The 19385-nt window shown below is 44.1% G+C and overlaps 1 protein-coding gene across 2 annotated transcripts in view; it reads left to right on the top strand.

Annotated features, from left to right (window-relative positions):
• The window catches only part of CEBPB (CCAAT enhancer binding protein beta), a 65552-nt gene extending 47925 nt beyond the window's left edge, over nucleotides 1–17627 (top strand). Inside the window, exons 2-3 of one of the 2 annotated variants that reach the window (XM_054981219.1) lie at nucleotides 11936–12176; nucleotides 17345–17627. The gene's annotated coding sequence lies outside the window, so the exon portion shown is untranslated. The remainder of the gene's footprint in view (nucleotides 1–11935; nucleotides 12177–17344) is intronic. The other variant, XM_054981220.1, reaches the window with a different exon arrangement.
• Nucleotides 17628–19385: the final 1758 nt, after the last annotated feature.

Here is a 19385-nt window from a genome sequence, read left to right on the forward strand (position 1 = left end):
GTAGCTGCAACTTGAAAGAAGGCTTTTGGCAAGGGAGAGCCAAATGCTTCAAGAAATTCGCAGGGCAGAGGCAGAGTTTTCCATTATTATTAATCATTTTTGCAGAGCAGGGCAAGAGCATAGGAAGCAAGGCATGCAGCCCACTGTTGATGGGCTCGGATGAGATCAAGTCTTACTTTACTGTATTCTTAAGAATCTTAGAGCAGAACTACAAGTGACAGAAGGCACAGATTGGACACTTGTCAGCTTCCCTCAAGTTTTGATGGGAAATGTAGGCATCCCGGTCTTGCAGCTTGGCTCTCCGACTGCTGTCCAATGGACTTTTCAACTGTCACTTGTCCAACATTCCGCCAAGCTGCCTACATTTCCCATCAAAACTTGAGGGAAGCTGACAAGTGTCCAACCTGTGCCTTTTGTCACTTGTAGTTCCGCTCTTAGTTTACATGAGAGGAAGATCCATGCCTGAGAGCATATTTAAGTTACAATGTGCAGGTATGAAACCAAATCGTGTTTATTTTATCCTTAAGAATCAGTTAAAATCAGAAGATAATTCATTCTGTTGTCTTCACTCAAGTCCAGGATTTAGGTGCGTGATCAAGAAAACGCTGCAAGGAGAGAATCTGAGGGCCCAGCTACACATGACGAATGACACTTGAACGGCAAGTGTATTTCTCCCTGTTCACTTGCCCTCCACTCAATCCACTTGCTGTTCAAGTGTCATTCGTCATGTGTAGCTTGGCCCACAGTTCCCCTTTGCCCAGTGCTGGCCCCCTGGCCTATATTACCCACCCTTCCGTCACATATGCCAAATACAGCATCTGGAATTTGAAGTCACTGAAGTGAGCATCAAATGTAGTTTTCATAGACGGCGCAACAGTCTGACTTGGTAGAATTAATTAAATTTAATTTATTAAATTTCTAACCCGCCCTCCCTGTGAACGGGCTCAGGGCAGGTAACAATATTATTAAACTACAACAATGATAAATACAGTATAAATGCAAAGTATAAAACTCAGTTTAAAACCATAAAAACATATCCAACAGTGGCAAAGATGTTAAGATTATACACCTCTTCAGCAACCAGAGGGGGTAGGGCAGGCAGGTCATAGACGTTCCAGATAACAACAGACCACAGACAAGGCCACATCAGAGAGGCAGTCCAGGTAGCTCGCCCAGACCTCAACCACTGCCATAGACAGCTTTGGGCATTCATAAGTATCATATTACAAGTTTTCTGATGTAATTCAGATGGGGAATGAAAGAGGCAGTGGGACAGACTTGTGCAGCCTGCTGTACAGAAATGATGGTAGTCTTCCTTCAAATCTGCACCTATATACAAGAAATTCAAAGGGAGATTCAAGTTTGAAACAGCTGAATTGGGATTTATTAAGAGGTTTTCACACATACTCTGGGTTGAACTTGTATTTAGGATTTCCATCTCACTGTAACAGTGACTGTCTTAATAAGAACCTGTGGCACGGTCATCTGTTAAAGGTGAATCCCATCCTCCGGTGGGGATGAGGGATCCCTTGCTTTCACTCCCACCCCCCCCACACCACTCACCTTGATGGGGGTGGGGGGAAGTGGCCTCCCAGGCACATTCCCAGGGCAGTGTGACAACATCACTCCCAGGAGTGATGTCATCGCAGCGCCCCGAGAGTGCCACTCCGCTTCACAGTGGGCTGATTTGGGCCCCAAATGGGAACCTGTTTGAGACCCGAATCGGCCTGCTGTGAAGCATGCATGCAGTCCGGAAGTGGTGTCATTGGAAATGACATCATCACGCAGCTGTGGGACCATGTTCAAAACACGAAGGCAGAAAGAAGGAGGTAAGTGCCAGGTTTCCTCCTCTCCCACCAGGAGGGTAAGGGGAGCTGGCAACCCTAGTTACAGGTGTTAACTAGTTTAGTATAATGAGTGGATGTATTTTCCTGATTAGATTTCAGCTTTTCACCTTCTAATTTCTACATTGCAGGGCCCCAACCCTGCTGTTTGTTATTTTCCTCTTGCATAACATAACTGCATAGGGAAGATCTCCCTGGAGATCATCTGGAGACTTGGGTTCTAGTCCACAAATACATAAGCCAGAAATGAAATTTTGCTAGTCTTCAGCAGCAGACCCCAAACTTTTTGATCCTGCAGGCACCTTTGAAATTCTGACACAGGGTGGTAGATACAACCACAAAATGTCTGCCTCAGGAGGCAGAGCCAACCACAAAGTGGCCATCACAGGAGGTGGAGCCAACCACAAAATGGCTGTCACAGGAAGTGGAGTCAGCGACTATCTCTAATAGTAACTCTTCAATTTGTCAGGTAGAAACTCTGTTTAACAGGCTGCCTTTTAAAATGAACATATTATTTAAAATATTTTCTTGCCGACACCCAGCTTACCCTCAGTAATGCAGTAAGATCCTTGTGGTGTGGTAGCAGCTACTCTCAAAGCAATCTTTTAAAAACCTGCCCAACCAATCAGATCTCCAGTGGCCTATCAGAAGCTCTGCTGGGCAAAAGCTCCATTTCTCCCCACCCAATTTCTTAAAACCCTTGGGCACCAAGAAAATTGTCAGCAGACATCACAAACAACACACAAGGAGCACACCGCAGACACGCTCTTCAGGGTGCCACAAGAATCCTGGTTATTTTGGATACACCGTCTTGGTATTGCAGCTTGCCTATGACTATTCTGTCAAAAGCTTTAGGCTGTCAAAAACCATTCCAATCAGAGTGCTTCTAGGTGTGAATGATATTTCCAGCTGGTTGACTGTATAACGTTTGCAGGCAGCCAGCACAAAAGAAAGTCACAGCAATCACTGGAGCTCCCTCTCTGTAAAATCTGTTGCAAAACGAGAATGCATAAGGCCTCTTGCTAAACTCGAACCACAATATTAATTGTTATGCCACATGACCTATAAAAATTAGTTCCTCTTACTGTATATGAAGGGAGCCCAGAAAAGAAAGTGAATAGTGGAGTCCCTTGTTATGATGAATGTTCTAGTTTGCCATTCTTTTGGAAACTTATCAGATTGTATATTAGATGTCTCAAATGGACAGATATGGGTGTTTTCCACACGGGGATGGGATTTTGTGGTTTCCCTGTTACTGGTGCAGCTGCAGATAACATGTGGCAGCAATGGGGCTTTCACATGGCAGATTTCCCCACAGCTTCCTTACCCCAATCCCCTGGAAGTGGCCCCCTCCCCATACTCTGGGTCACCAGGGCTATTGCTATTTTAAAAAATCAGTACTAGAATCTCGTTATATTGATATACTGTTGTTCTCATAGGCATAGCAGGTTCTCTGAATCCCCAGCCTTCATTTTAAAAAAAGGTAAATCACTAGCCTCTTCCTTGCAAAGATACTATATCTCTGCAAGAGAAGGGATAGGAACTTATTTAAGGAACTGTGGGGGTTTCTTTACGCATCTGATAAACACGAGTTTGATGGGGGGAAACCCTAACACAGCTCGTTTTAAACGTGTGACCCAAAGCTTACTTTTAAAACAGGGAGGGGGTTACAAATTGGCTCCCATGTGTGTGCAGAGGCGGAAGGACCGTCTTCATTCCCTCCTTCCCACTCCGTGCATTTTAAGCAGCCGAGAAGGACCATGGAGAGAGGGCTAGTTGTCGTATTGTTCGTTCCATGCATCTGCCCAGGATCTGCCCATATCTTCTAATCTCCCAAGGGCAGATGTCTGGAACTGGGACTAAGACAAATAGCCCTCCCGGTTGCCGGATCCCCTTACCCTACCAGCGGGAAAGGGGGGACCTGGCGTTCACCTTCTCTTTGCTCCTCAGGTGCTCTTTATGTGTGCACTTCTCAGGAGGCTGATTTGGGCTACAAATGGTCCCTATTCAGCCAATACTCAGAAATGCAGGACCGCTCTTGGGGTGGGGAGATGACATCACTCCCGGCTGTCATGCTGCCCCGGGAGCATGCCCAGGAGGCCCATTCACCTGCTTTCGCCCCAGCTGGCCAAGTGAGTGGTGTTGGGGGATGAAGTGTGGAAGCAGGGGATCCCCCACTCCACTGGGGGACCTGGGATCCCTTGGGAGCCAATTTGCACCCACACCCATTTTAAAGGTAAGCATTAGTTCACCTGTTAAAAGCTAATCGAGTGGAGGTTTTCCCCATTCAAACAGATGTTTAGAGCATATGTAAAGAGACCCCGAGAATTCAGAGAACCTGCTATCCCTACTGTTACAACAGTATATTGATAAAATGATATTCTAATCCTGATTATTTTGAAAATAAAAAGCCCCTCTGGTGGTGGAGGGAGAAATGGCTGTGGTGGGGAAAAGGTCAGGGAAAATGTGGACCAGAAAATCTGAAGTTACATACCCACACAGCGGCCATCCAGGATTTACTGCAATCTTGCTCAAAACTTCAGAGCAAAGCAAGTTTGAGGAAGAAAAGAGAAAAACCAGGGAAACCTCTGGAGGTGCATGAATACACCACAATGTGTTTATTTATTTACTTCATTTATAGCCTGCCTTTCTCCCAAATGGGGACTCCACAAAGCTGACATAATTCTCCTCCATTTTATCCTCACAACAACCCTGTGAGGTAGGTTAGACTAAGACAGAGCAGCTGAGCCGAGGTCAAACAGCAAGCTTCCAAGGGAGAGTGGGAATTTGAACCTGGGTCTCAGATCCTGGTCCAACACTCAAACCACTACACCAGCCTGGCTCTCTAAAAAACCCTGCTTTCAAAAAAGATTGAACTTGATGAACAGGAGCTCTTATGTGCAAGCAAGAAACATTTACAATAGCAAAATGTCTGGATAGCACATTCATCACCAAATGATGAGCATCTATGTGTTACCATCCCTGCCTGTGATTATTCAGCATAGGTATGGGAGAAGGTACTCTGGGGATGCTCAGAAATTGACTCCGAAGCTATCGGTGATTTATATAGCATTATTAATTTGCAAAGTGCTTGGCTTTCTGCATCTGTGTTTTTTTTAAATTTATTTATTTATTTTAGGAATAGCTGATTACCTTTTGCCAGAGTCTTTATATTCCTTGTCCTCACAATAACCCTGTGAGGTAGTGTATATGTATTAGCAACCTATAGATAGGGAAACTAAAGCTGAGAGTAATTTGAATGAAGTCCTTCTAAATCCTGTCAAGCTCTGAAGAGTGAATGCCAGTGAGGGTGGCCAAACTTCAGGTTGGTCCTGGAGATTTCCCAGAATTACAACTGATCTCTAGACTATAGAAATGATAATGATGATTAGACTGCCTTTCTCCTTGAGGTCCAAGGCCGATGACAACAGTGCGAGTGAACAATACAATATAATCAGTATAGTCCCTCTCTATACTGCTTTGGTCAGGCTGCACCTGGAGTACTGTGTGCAGTTCTGGAGGCCTCACTTCAAAAAAGATGTGGACAAAATTGAGAGGGTGCAGAGGGGAGCGATGAGAACGATCAGGGGTCTGGAGACTGAGCCCTATGAGGAAAGGCTGAGAGCCTTGGGAATGTTTAGTTTGGAGAAGAGGAGATTGAGTGGGGACATGATTGCTCTCTTTAAACTTTTGAAAGGCTGTCATTTGGAGGAGGGCAAGGAGCTGTTCCAGTTGGCAGCAGAGGATAATAGGACCCGAAGCAATGGGCTTAAATTACATCCAGAAAGGTACCAGCTGGCTATTAGGAAAAACTTTTTTCATGGTCAGAGTAGTTCAAAGGTGAAACCAGCTGCCTAGGGAGGTTGTGAGCTCCCCTTCACTGGCAGTTTTCAAGAAGAGGCTGGATGAATATTTGTCAGGGATGCTTTAGGCTAATCCTGCATTGGGCAGGGGGTTGAACTAGAAGGTCTCTATGGCTCCTTCCAACTCTGTGATTCTGTGATAATCAACAGCTAGGACATTCACTGAGCAAAGAACAATAATGAACAATAGTTAGGAGGACGTTCAGGGAAACATACAATAGGGAATAGTAGCAGAAAAAATGTAAACAAGCATAAAGCCAAACACAGAGATGAAATCTATCTGAAACAAAGCATAACTGGTGTGTTTTATCAGTTCCCCAGGAGAAAATTGCTGCCTTGGAGGGTGGACTCATTGGCATTAGACCCTGCTGAGGTCCCATCCCACACTCCCAAGGCTGTCCCCTGCCCTGCATCTCCAGGAGTTTCCCACCTGGAGTTGACAACCCTTCTTTTTTGGTACTAATTTTTTCTTTATTTAAACTATAAACTATGCACCACAAGACAGTAACAAAAAACATAGAGAACAAGAAAAAACACACATTTCTAAACATAACACACCAACAATACATATATCTATAAAATTAAGAGGAAAAGAAAAAAGAAAATAAAAAAACACCTAGATTACACTACAAGTTGAGTTCTGATTTTCTCCGCCACAAGTATATCTCATTTCTAGAGTCCCACTTATTCTAAGTTATTCACAAAACCCCTCTTTTTTCTATTGTTCCTGTTTCTTAATCCATAAATCCAGATGTCATCAAATCCTTGTTATCTATTTCATGCAAAAAGTCTATTAGCGGTTTCCATTCAGACAAGAAGTTAACTAATGTCCTTTAATTAATGCAGTAAGTTTTGCCATTAATGCAAACTCCAAAACTTTTGACAACCTGGAGTTGACAACCCTAATGCCAGCATAAGCATGCATGTTCAAACCATATTTAAGACAGTGAATAAATTCCAGAAGGGCAGCTCCCCCCACCCCATCTTTTGTAATGAGCTTCTTTAGGTACTGATAGTAAAAGACTACAGGGAGCGAGGGGAGTCATGATTTGACTATGATTCATTAAGGGTCTCCCTATCTCCCCCCATGCCTTTCAAGCAATGGTTCTATGGAGCCTCAGTGCACACTGGAAAACTGTCCACATGTATGCTTATTAGGAGCAGCAGGACTGAATGTCAGTGCACTCTTTTATCATTATGTTTGCAACAATTTTAATCCTTCCAGCTTTCTCCTACATGCATATCAGACAGGGGAATTGGGAGGCAGAATCTGGTTTTTTTTTTAACACAAGCGGCAAACACCCCTGCCCCAAAGGCACAAACAAAACAACAAAGCCCTAAAAAGCCAACACAAAGTTTATGAGGGGTTAAACTAAGTCGGAAAAGGCTTTAACCATAAAAGCATTTCACGTAACACAGGCCCATTTCAAATATTTTTGTTTCGAGCTCCAGCTTTAATTATAAGATGTCATGCAGAATGATGACATAGTGTTATAATAGGCACATATGATGCACTAATCTGATATTATATCTTGGCTTTTAACAATAGGTGCAGTGAACCATCCTAAGCTGCGAACTCATTCTGGACGTATCTGCACACTCCACCTAGATACTTATCGGTCTCTTTAATTAAGTGGAGGGAAACATCTCGAGGCCATACCCATAAAGCCAGACTCTGATGACAGCAGAGTCACTGCAACCTGCCAATAATTTCTTCCACCCACATATCGGGGTCAGCTTCCAAGGCTGTTCCTCAGCCCTCCCTGGGGGTGGCAGCATGGCAGTGGGGGGTTTTCAAAGTGCAAGCAAAAGAGGATCTGGTAGAAGAAATGATAGGACAGCTGCACTCTCTATTTGAGACCCAATCTGGATTTCAGTAGAGACCAGATTGCACCTAGTGGGTAGAGATGGGCACAAACTGGGAAAAAACCGAACTGTGTGGTTCATGGTTCATCGCATTTCACAAACCATGAACCACGAACTTTCATGAACCTGCCCTGGTTCGTGAACCGGTTCATTTGGTTCGTGAAAACGTCACATCCAGGCCAGCAAATTGTCACTTTCGGGTCAGCGAAAGGTCAATACTGGGCCAGCAGAAGGCCACTTCTGGGTCAGCAGAAGGTCTGCAGGAAGTCCATCGCCTGTTGCCTAGGAAACTGATTGATCGGCGCCAGGCTGTCTGCAGTGACGAACCAAAAAATGAACCAAACGAACCAGCCTAAAGTTTGTGGCGGTTCAACTGCCAGTTCGCGAACCACGAACCGGCCCAGTTCGTCATGAACTTTTGTTCATATTTCGGTTTGTGCCCATCTCTACTAGTGCGTGTTGAGATGAAGAGAGATTGTCACGGCTAATCCAGCAGGGATCCAAGGCATTCAGCTATATCGTTAACATTTTGTAACTGCATGATGACGATGGTGTGCATGTGTGAATGAGCCAGCCTAGAAGCCGTGTCCAGTTTTGGTGCTTCAGCCTCATATAATGGGATGCAACCTGCAATCCTTCCAGTAAACGAGGTCCCCTTTTTGTGTGATCATGTGCATATTTTCTAATTTTGGTATGCATGAATGTGTGCCCTTAAAAATCTGGGTTTCTGGTTGTATATACTGAAGCTGGAAAATATGCAAATTGCACATATAAAGAGGATTGGACATAGAGTGATACTCTCTTATGAGCAACTGTTTCATCAGAATCATAACAACTGAGCAGGGCTAGATATAGCAGCACAGACACATCTCCCATATTGCCTGAAATGTAGAGATGAGAATACTTAGAGGAGGGGAAAACAGATTGGAGGAGATTTTTGTTTGTTTGTTTTCTCTAGAGGCTTCCTCCCTCCGAAGGGGAAAAATTGAAAATTTGGTACAGTTCTGAAAAAAAAATCTCCTGTGAAATATTTTCTCCTTTGAAATGAGTGAAATGCTTTTTAAAGACGAAGTGTTACTGATTCAGAATGTGTAATATGAAGATCTTTGTGTACAACCATCTACAGCATTAGATAATAATTCCTGTGTATACTTATACAACATATTTTTGAAGATTAGTTCACTGTTTAATTTAATTTTGTCCACAGTTAATATCTTATAATGTGTATGATGATAACATAATGATGATCCATGCAACGGTCACCTCCAGGCTAGATTACTGTAACTCACTCTACGCTGGGCTACCCCTGGGCCTGATCCAGAAACTACAACTGGTCCAGAATGCGGCGGCACTGGTATACCTTACCAGTCACACATCACACCTGTCCTGCGCCAGCTGCACTGGCTTCCGGTTGAATTCCGAATCAGGTTCAAAGTGTTGGTTCTTACCTTTAAAGCCCTGAATGGGACCAGCATATCTTCGGGACCGCCTCTCCCTGTACGTTCCCCGGAGATCGCTCCGATCAGCAAATACATATTTACTTGTGGTCCCCGGCCGTAAGGAAGCCTGCCTCGCTTCAACCAGGGCCAGGGCCTTTTCAGTCCTGGCCCCAGCCTGGTGGAACGCTCTGTCAATGGAAACCCGGGCCCAGCGGGACATATTATCGTTCCACCGGGCCTGTAAGACAGAGCTGTTCCGCCAGGCGTTTGGTGATTGAAGGGGGCGGTGCCATGTCGGCCTCCCACCTTTGGGTTGGGGAAGGTTCTCCCCACCACTGCACCTTGTTAATTTGTTTTATTATTTGTATACTGATTTTAGTTTTTGTTTTTATCGATTTTAACTGTTCACCGCCCAGAGCCCCTGGGGATGGGCGTTATATAAATTGAATAAATAATAAAAAAAAATAACACACTCTTGGCGAGTTCAATATTTTCACTGTTACATTTAACCCAATACCCAAATGTAATCCTAGCCTTAGTGTGGCTGCTCGAAATTTTCTGTCCAAATGATAAAACTTCAACCGTTTACCACAAAAGTTGTTTTCTATTTTCATTTTTTATTCCTAACTCTAGGATGGCAAAAACTAAAGTATGTGTCCTAAGGTAGTAAAGGGTGTACCAATTTGCAGTTCCGTCTGTCAGGTATGCCATACATTCTCAATTTTGCTTATGGAAAATTAATACTGCAATCCTAAGCAGAGTTACAGAGTTCTATGCTCTTCAACATAAATTTAAGATATCAATAAAATCATTCAAACAACAATACAATTCAACAGTATAACCAGAAGGCCAGATAATTTTCATTCCAGTTATCTTGTTCATTGTCCAACAAATCCATTCATAACTACACGACAAGAGTGCAATTTTGTGCCAATTGATGTGTAATTGTGCAATTGGCAAGAATGCAGTTCTGTGCCAACTGATGTGTAAAGTCCCATTTGCCAGTCTGTCATCCATAAAGGGGAAACATGTTTGTGGGAGCGGTCATGGAGCTGCCAAGTCACTAGCCTTTCACTTGCCTCATGATCACAGGTGGGTGTTGGATGTGAAAAAGAGCATGACTTCATTTTAAAGTTTAAAAAGCAAGACAGAGTGAGAGAAAGAGTAACCTCAAAGATTCTGAAGTGTTCTAAACCCAGAAGACCATCCAATAATACTGCTCTTGTATTAAAAGATGAGCTTTATGGGTTTCTTGTATCCTAATCCTAGACCCATTTACTGCTCAGCTCAGTAGAGTTTATTCTGGGCTGCCAAAGAACCTCTGTGGCTCCTCTTCTCCCCATTCCCCATTCCGCTCTCCTACTGTGAATGCAAAAGCATCCACAGTGACAACATTGCTCCCACATTTGTACATCCCCATATGTAACTCGGAGAGCTCTTAGATCTGCAAGTAAACATCTACTGGTGGTCCCTGGCCCCAGGGAGGCTCAGCTGGCCTCGGCCAGGGCCAGGGCATTTTCTGTCCTGGCCCCAACCTGGTGGAACTCTCTGTCGGAAGATACTTGGGCCTGCCAAGATCTTGTATCTTTTCGGCGGGCCTGTAAGACAGAGATGTTCCGCCAGGCATATGGTTGAGGCCAGCACTGGATCCATCTAATTAGCCTCCCTGCCGGTCTCCTGTCAGTGTGTGTGTGGGGGGAGCATATGGTCCATCTGCCTCCCCATGCTCGAGGAGTTAGAGGTTCACCAACCCACACCTCCACCCTTTTCTTCCCTTGTGTATGGTGGGCAGGGGAAGGGGGAAGGGTGCCCCATCTGGAATGTGGATATCCATGTTTGCACTGAGATGCTATTTTATTGGTTTTACCTATTGTACATTATTTATGATTGTAACCTGCCCTGAGCCTGCTTGTGGAGAGGGCGGGCTAAAAATCCAACAAACAAACAAACAAACAAACAAACAAACAAACAAACAAACAAACAAACAAACAAACAAACAAACAAACAAACAAACAAACAAACAAACAAACAAACAAACAAACAAACAAACAAACTTACTCTGCATTGGTGCATGCATTCAGAAACAGCCGCTTGGCTTGCAACCTCCCAACATTTTGCTATTGACACCAGCACCTCTTGGCAGCCATTTTGTGATGGCACCCCTTGTGGCAGCCATTTTGTGATGGCACCCACTTCTCAACATTCCAAAAGCACCCACAGGCTCAATGAGATTGGGAATTCTTGCTGAAGGCCTTCCCTCTTGATCTATACTGCACTGGGACTGGGAAAAGCAGGCCTGTGTATCTGTTGGGGCCATGTAAGACACAAGGATGGAAATGAATAATTGTATTTGCAACGCAGAGTGATCTGGCTCAGGCACTCAGCAGGAGAAAGAGAAGTAGAACAAGAGAGTGTCCCAAGCTAGATGGTCTTCCTTTCCAATGTTTCATCCTTTTCTCTGCTTGTTGTTGATCACACTTTGGAATTTGTCTGTTGAGACAGTGAAGTCACTGAGAGCCAAGCTACAAGTGACAAATGACACTTGCCTGGCAAGTGAACAGATGTGTATTCCTCCCTGTTCACTTGCCATTCACTTGCTCTCCACTTGATTAAGTGGAGCGCAAGTGAATGGTAAGTGAACAAGGAGGAATACACATGAGTCTGTTCACTTGCCAGGCAAGTGTCATTCCTCACTTGTAGCTTGGCTCTCAGAAGACACTCACCCTTCCCAGGCACAGTGGAATTCTGTCTGTCATTTTGATATGGGCTGCCCAGGTTGTAATTTTGCAAGGCAAAAGGAAGAGATGTGTATGTTCAGCAGTAGCTACAGTTACAGTTATATGTCTGGTGCTCACCCAGAAATGTCACTGTATCTCTACTGCGGGTAACTTTCATATAGTACATACTTATCCTTTGTCCCCAGGGCTAGAGATGCTGTTATCACCTTTTTAAGGAGTAAGGGTTGTTAAGGCAACCCAAAGAAACCACATTTGCAAGAGAGGGTAAATATGGAAGACATTTGTAGAAGCAGATTTGGAAGTGTGGAATCCCCCATCCTTGTTTGCCTGTCCGTGGGAGGTGCATTGGTCCTCTTGTCCCCTGCTGGAAGTTCCTGTTTGGGGGCTGGTTTCCTGAGACTGAGTGCCTGCAAAGGCTCTGAGAAGGTAAGCGCTAGCAGTATACTCTTCGGATGTCTGTTGTCGTCCTGTTTATGCAAATAGTTCTCCTTTTGCTTAAAGTCCCCTTTCACCAAAGTTCCCATCATGAAAGTCCCACTTACACACTCCAGGTTTCCATGGCATGAAGCCCCTTGCAGCACACCATATTATACAAGACAGGGGTGTCAAGGCAGAGGATTCTGGACTGCTCTTGGTGTGCTGCGATGGGTTGCAGAGTTAGGTGGAATCCCACACTTCACTGAGGCACCACAGTCAGAGAGAGAGACAACAGTGGGGGCCATTATTTTTGACTCTCCATTTAATTCAATAAGAGTATTTTAATTTGCACTGTACCTTTTGGTGACACCATCAGGGGAGCACCCCAGATATCAACCAAGTGCTGCTGTGCCCCTAATGATGCTGACTTCTGGTGCTTACAAGAGCGGAGTTGCATGAGTGGTACAGTTAAGCTCCAGTTCTCCGGGAATTACAACTAATTTCCAGACTACAGAAGTTCCCCTGGAGAAAATGGCAGCTTCAGAGGATGAATACTGTGGCTGCACACCCCCGCTGAGCTTTTGCCCTTCCCCAAATTCCACCCTTCCTAGGCTCTGCCCCCAAATCTCCAAACATTTCCCAACCGAGAGTTGGCAATCCTAGACAGTGTTGCCGTTGCACTGGCATTGCGGTCTTATTAGGTAAGGTATTTCCCTGTGCAAGCACCAAGTCATTATTGACCCATGGGGGGACGTTGCATCACGACATTTTCTTGGCAGACTTTTTACGGGGTGGTTTGCCATTGCCTTCCCCAGTCATCTACACTTTGCCCCCAGGAAACTGGGTACTCATTTTACTGACCTCGGAAGGATGGAAGGCTGAGTCAACCTTGAGCCAGCTACCTGAACCTGGCTTCCGCCAGGATCGAACTCAGGTCATGAGCAGAGCTTGGATTGCAATACTGCCGCTTACTATTCTGCGCCACAGGGCTCTTACGCTGTCTTATTAGCTCTATGGTAATTTTACTGCAGCATGGGGTTGCTGATGTATCTTCAATGGATGCCTGGTGAAGAGGGTTTACTCTATGGCGCTGTATCCAGCACAGCAGGATATAAAATAGCATATCATAATAATCCCAGAGGAATAGCTATGTTAAGCCCATTGAAGCAAAATATCACAAGAGTCCAGTGGCACCTTAAAGACAACTCATTTTTGTAATTCTTTTATAAGCTTTCATGGACTACAGGGCATTTCTTCAAGACCCAACGAGCGGGGAACGAAGAGGGCTCTAGTTCATGAAAGCTTACTCTGGAATAAAACTTTGTTAGTGTTTTACTGCTACGGGTCTCCTGTTTAAGATTGAACAGCAACTGTGCCACTTTTAAGTTAGTGAGATCTGCACTGCTCATCGGCCATTTTATGTGGCCTACCAGGTGTCTGACAACTTACCTGTTTTCATAGTCATGTTTATGGCTAGTAGCCTCTATTTGGCTTTGTGGTTTACACACACTTATAAATGTTGGTTTTAAGCAGATTCAGGGCCAAGCTACACATGACGAATGACACTTGAATGGCAAGTGTATTTCTCCCTGTTCACTTGCCCTCCACTCAATCCACTTGCCGTTCAAGTGTCATTCGTCATGTGTAGCTTGGCCCTTAGTGGAAACTTTACAGTCTTTCAAAATGGGCAATGCACTTATTCCTACAATGGCTAATACTTTTATTTTTGCTATTACTTAACATTAATGAATCAACAAAGGTATGATGCACACAGTACGAGAACACAAGCAACATAATTGTTGCTCAGAGTGCGTACAATTGACTGCAGTGTCTGCACAAGAAGTTCTCTTCTCACTCCCACTAATTCCTTCTCTAATTTGGCACTTGAGGCTCCATCAGACCAACACATTTTGCTACCTGAAAGATTTATTGCTTGCAGTCTGAAACATGCAGTTCAGGGTTGCTTGTGACATCTTAAGGGATCTGGGAAACAGCTCATGTGGCAGGAGCTACTTCACTGGTGGCTGCTGTGCATATTCCGATAGAAATGCACTCCTGCCACAGCAGCACCAGCAAGCAGGGCAGCAATGAGTGGGAGCCTGTTGCAACCCTGAACCTCCCCTCCTTTCTTTTCCATGGGGCACGCCATGTTGAGTAGGGTTGCCAACCTCCAGGTGGGGACTGGAGATCTTCTGGAATTACAACTGATCTCCAGACTATAGCGATCAGGTCCCCTGGAGAAAATGGCTGCTTTGGAGGGTGGGCCCTCTGGCATTATACCCCACTGAGGTCCCTCCCCAGACCCCCACCCTGCTCCACAACTAAATCTCCAGGAATTCCCTAAGCTGCAATGGGCAACCTGACTGCTGAGTCATGCAGTAGCTTAGCTGGGAAATCTAAAAAATCTCTTTAAAGGGCTGGGAGAGGGGAGGAAATGCAGAGTTTAGTCATGACTAAGGTAGAACTTAACCCCAACCCCTTCCATCATGGTTGTGAGTAGAACATCCAGATGGGCAAACCGCCTGTAGCCACCCTGTAGTTGTTGGAAATAGCCATGTCTGATGTACAATAAGGAAGAAGAGAAGAAGACCCTTTCCATACAGGGGGCAGCAAGGATCAGTTAGGACAGTGTCTCCTAAAGATCATTTCCTTGTCTTGTCTCCTATTGGGCTAAACGGGGCAATATCCTCCTCTTCCTTCTCTCTCCTGAACCCACTCTCTCTACTATGTAGTTAGATAGACAGCAAGAGCATCTATCTCTGTCTCTCCTCTTTATATCAGATATGTAGTTCCTAAATAAACTATTTTGACCTTTAATCAGTACTGCGTAACTACTGCTGTGTCATTGAGCACTCCTGCTAATAGTAGTTTCCCCTTTGAGCTGGTTCAAATGAGGTTTATTTTTTTGATGTAGTTCAAAAGGAAAAAAATATAGGAGCCTGATAAGCAGTATATTATATTTACAACATTTGTATGCTGCCTTTCTGGCCAATCAGCTAACAATTAAAACGGTAGCAATTAAAACGCGCCATAAAAGGAAAAGAAAAAGTATCAAAGCATGAAACCAACAACTAAAACATAGGGCAAGAAGGAGAGATCATTGAGGGAATGCAAGAGGAAATTAAAAAGGCTTCACCCACTGGTGGAGGGCAGGGATAGAAGGGGACAAACAATTGTCCACGGGAGGGAGTTCCATTTTGAGGCCATGACCAAGAAGGCACTCTCTTGGCCACCCATCTAAGCTGAGAAGGCAGGGCCCCCCGGCCACAGCAGGGCCTCAGAAGATGACGGTAGTGGTCAGGTAAGTTTGAATGGGAGTAGGCAGTCCATATATTATACAGGGCTTTAAAGGTCAACACCAGCACCTTGAATTGAATCTGGGAACAAATTGGGAGCCATTGAAGATGGACTGAAACTGGAGTGAAGTGGATCTAATAGCCAACAGTGGTTTTCAGTTGAATACCAAAAGTTTGGGTTTTATATGATGCTGAGGTTTTTTTTCTGTTTCTACAAGAAGTTCTGAAAAGTTTCTCTGGGTCTCTTCCCACTACTGATCACTCAGGGCGAAGCTACAAGTGACGAGTGACACTTGAACGGCAAGTGTATTTCTCCCTGTTCACTTGCACTCCACTCAATCCACTTGCCGTTCAAGTGTCATTCGTCACCTGTAGCTTGGCCCTCAGGCTCTGATCGGAAGTTATTAACCAAGAAGGAAATTCCTCACCGTCGCTGACACTGAGGGCCAAGCTACACATGACGAATGACACTTGAACAGCAAGTGTATTTCTCCCAGTTCACTTGCCCTCCACTCAATCCACTTGCCGTTCAAGTGTCATTCGTCATGTGTAGCTTGGCCCAGAGTCAAGGGAATGGGATTAATTAGAACTTGGGGCAGAGCTTTTTGAGTTGTGGCCATATAGAATCAGCTACCCTCTAAGAAAGGGTTGAGGGCAGGGACATGGAGAAAGGGAGTCCACAAAAAAATATGGAATCAGACTAGGCATCCCTGGAATGAGAATTGCTGGTCTTGCCGTTTTGAGGTTGTGGTTTTCAAACACTTGCAGCAATTGATCCATTTGCAAGCAACTGAAATGTTGAATTCCAGGTAAATGATGGGCAACATATTATTCATGCTGCAGTCCCTGCTTCTCTTCATGTCTAATTTTTCCTCTATTGGCCTTTGTACAACTCCAAATAGGTCAGTGAAATAAGACCTTCTTAATCATGTGTTGTCACCTCCTTATTTGAGTGGCAGGGAGTTTTGAAATGCTAATAAATGACAGACTGCCAGGTTGCACGCGGATAAAGTTTGGTATGTATACCAATTTATCCTTTTATCATGTAAGAGTCCTAAACATGAGTTTATTTCCTGCAAATTTAAATCCTGAGACAGTAGTGTAGTTGTTAAGAGGTTTTGGTCCAGGATATGGGTGGCCCAGATTCAACTCTCCACACTGCCATAAAAGCTTGCTGAGTAACCTTAGGCCAGTTGCACATAGACCAGCTAGCTCAATGGTCTTGGCTGCCTGATACCTCCACTGCAGCTTGTAGGGGAGATGGGGAAATTAGTGCCCCCCAGCATTGTAAGGTCATTTCTGGTACACACCAGAAGGAACATCAACATGTTGGGGTAGCTCTCTAGCATTTGCCCAACACATTATGGTAAAACCATAGAGTTTGGGTTGCTTGCTAGAACATTGCCACACCAAAACTTCAGGAAGTGACATCATAATGCTGAGGGGGAGTGGTTTGCTGGACAGGTAAGTTTCTGCCCCCCAAACTCTCCTGCTGGTTGTCAGCAACCCTAGTCACACACTCTCAGCCTAATCTACCTCACAGGGTTGTTATTAGGATAAAATGGAAGAGAACAATGTAAACCACTCTGGGTTCTCATTGAGAAGAAAGATGGGATATAAATGATTTAAATAAATAAACTCGAGAGGGAAAATGATTAAAAACTGTGCATTAGAATTTGAATGTAAAGAGCTCCTTTGATCTGTATATTTAAAAAATTTGAGGGCCATCCATTTACTGCTCAACAATTCATGTTCTTACTGAGGTTGTAGTTCTGGCCACATTAAGGCAAGCCTGTGAAAGCTGTGACCTAACATACTAAATGCAGCCATAGATTATGATTTGCCAATTCCTTGACAGCCTTTCTCCTTTTTCTCCTCCAGGATAAGCAGTGAAAACATGGGATTTATCAAGCCTGCAGCTGCCCATTCCAGGCATTTCACTTTCAGCTTGGTGCATGTAAATGAAAGCATAACTTGACTCTCCCACACCTGAACCTGCCTCATCCTGAATCAGATCATTGGTCCATTCAGGTCCAACAGCCATGGCACCTCTACTGTACCTGCATGTAAATCAATGACCTAAATGACGGGCGCTTCAGGGCAGAGCTACTCTTCCCACTTACCCATAACTACTTATTCCTAGAAATAAAGGTTGCTGAATGTGTTTGAGTTGCTGCTATTCTGTAAGTATAATCAGGCCCATTGTTAGTTAAGCGTTGTATTAGAAATAGTAAACCAAGGATGATCTGATAATTGCAAAACAGAGGTTTGAAATCAGATTTATCTGATTTGCAATACCCAGCCACTGTTGAGTAAACCACCTTGTAGGATTGCCTCAATGCCTTCATTGATTCATTTTGGGGAGTTTAACCTCGCCATCACCACCCCTACTCCAAAATCTGCTCAAGGCAGTGAATTGCTTGCAGTTCAAAGTGAGCAGATCTTTGAATCTTGGTGTCTGTTCAGCACAGGCATTCAGGATTGTGGCTGGCAGAGCAGCTGTTGATGTATGCTCATAATCTGCAGGTTTTCTTAGATTACATATGCCCAAGAGTCATCATTCAGCAGGCCATGCATAATTTAAAACCAACAATATTATATGTGCTGCTTTTGCACCTATGCCGTTGGTACCTTAATCAACTTCGTGAGTTCCCAGAACTTATTGGAACACACTACAGTTCCCAGTGGGAAGGGACAGTGGCATGGTATAATCTGTTCTCATCAGATCTCAGAAGCTAAGAAAGGTCGGTATTGGATAATGGTAAATAGAGTTTCTAGCAATGGTGAAACCATAGAGTTTCTAGCAATTCCTAGAGAGGACTGATAGCAGTCCCGTGTTTTCCAAAAAGTGATGTTACACAATCACTGACAGCCGTACTCCTATGTCCTTGCCCCCCTGTCTCTTGCTGGTTGCCAGGTCATGCCAGGCGGTGCCTGGCAACCCTAACTGGATCTGAATGCTATCATGAAGTCTCCCAGGCGAGCTTGGCAGGGCTAGAATAGTCAGGCATGCCAAACTCTTCCCTTCCACCTCAGCAAGATCAAAACACTTCTTATATTAATTTTTCAACATATAAAAAAATGGCAGATGAGGAGTGGGGAAAGCAGGATTAGTTTATTTCATTTATTGGCTGTCTTTCTCATCGAGACTCAGGTGCATTACAAAATAAACAGTGCAGTCAGACAGCAGAAGACATCCAATGAAAAATGCTGGTTATGATTACAGAACTGGAGAAAGTAAAAAAAGACAGTATAACACCAACCTCAAATAAAACATCAAAGCAGTATTACAAAAATTGGTAAGTACATAAAAGCAACAGTATAATATATAGAACATAAAAATGATGCTGTAACTCACAACAAACAGTGCTTTAAAAATTGCATTTCAAAATTGGGGAGCAATGCAATAAATCAGTGTAGTACATACAATAAATAATGCAATACAGCTGGAGCGCAAAGTAAGAAACAGCAAAAACAATACAAGACATACAATGAACATTGCAATGGAAATTGCCTAAACATAGATGTTAAAATGATGCCCCTTTATAAAAATGCTCCCCTGAACAATTCCATTATATATATCCTGTGGAATTAGTGCAGAAGCTTTCCTGGCCTTGTCAGGTAGGCTATTCTGCCACATGGGAGCCCCAACAGAGATAGTGCATCCACAGAGGCAATTTTGAACATTCAAAAGGAAGTCACTTTTTTTGTGTGTGTTTGAATATGTTGTTTGCCATTTGTGAACAAACTCTATTCTGAACAGATGGGCAACTGCCAGAAACGGTCATGGTCAGTGTGTGCTAATACATGCTGCATCAGAAGCTGGTCTGGGACAGGACAAGAAAACGAATAGGAAACAGAGCAGATGGAGAAAAGCGTTCAGCAGTGTGTCATGTGAAGAGGATTGTGTTGGATTCAACCA

Source organism: Eublepharis macularius, chromosome 5, assembly GCF_028583425.1.
Source record: "Eublepharis macularius isolate TG4126 chromosome 5, MPM_Emac_v1.0, whole genome shotgun sequence".
In the NCBI taxonomy this organism is placed as follows: Eukaryota; Metazoa; Chordata; class Lepidosauria; order Squamata; family Eublepharidae; genus Eublepharis; species Eublepharis macularius.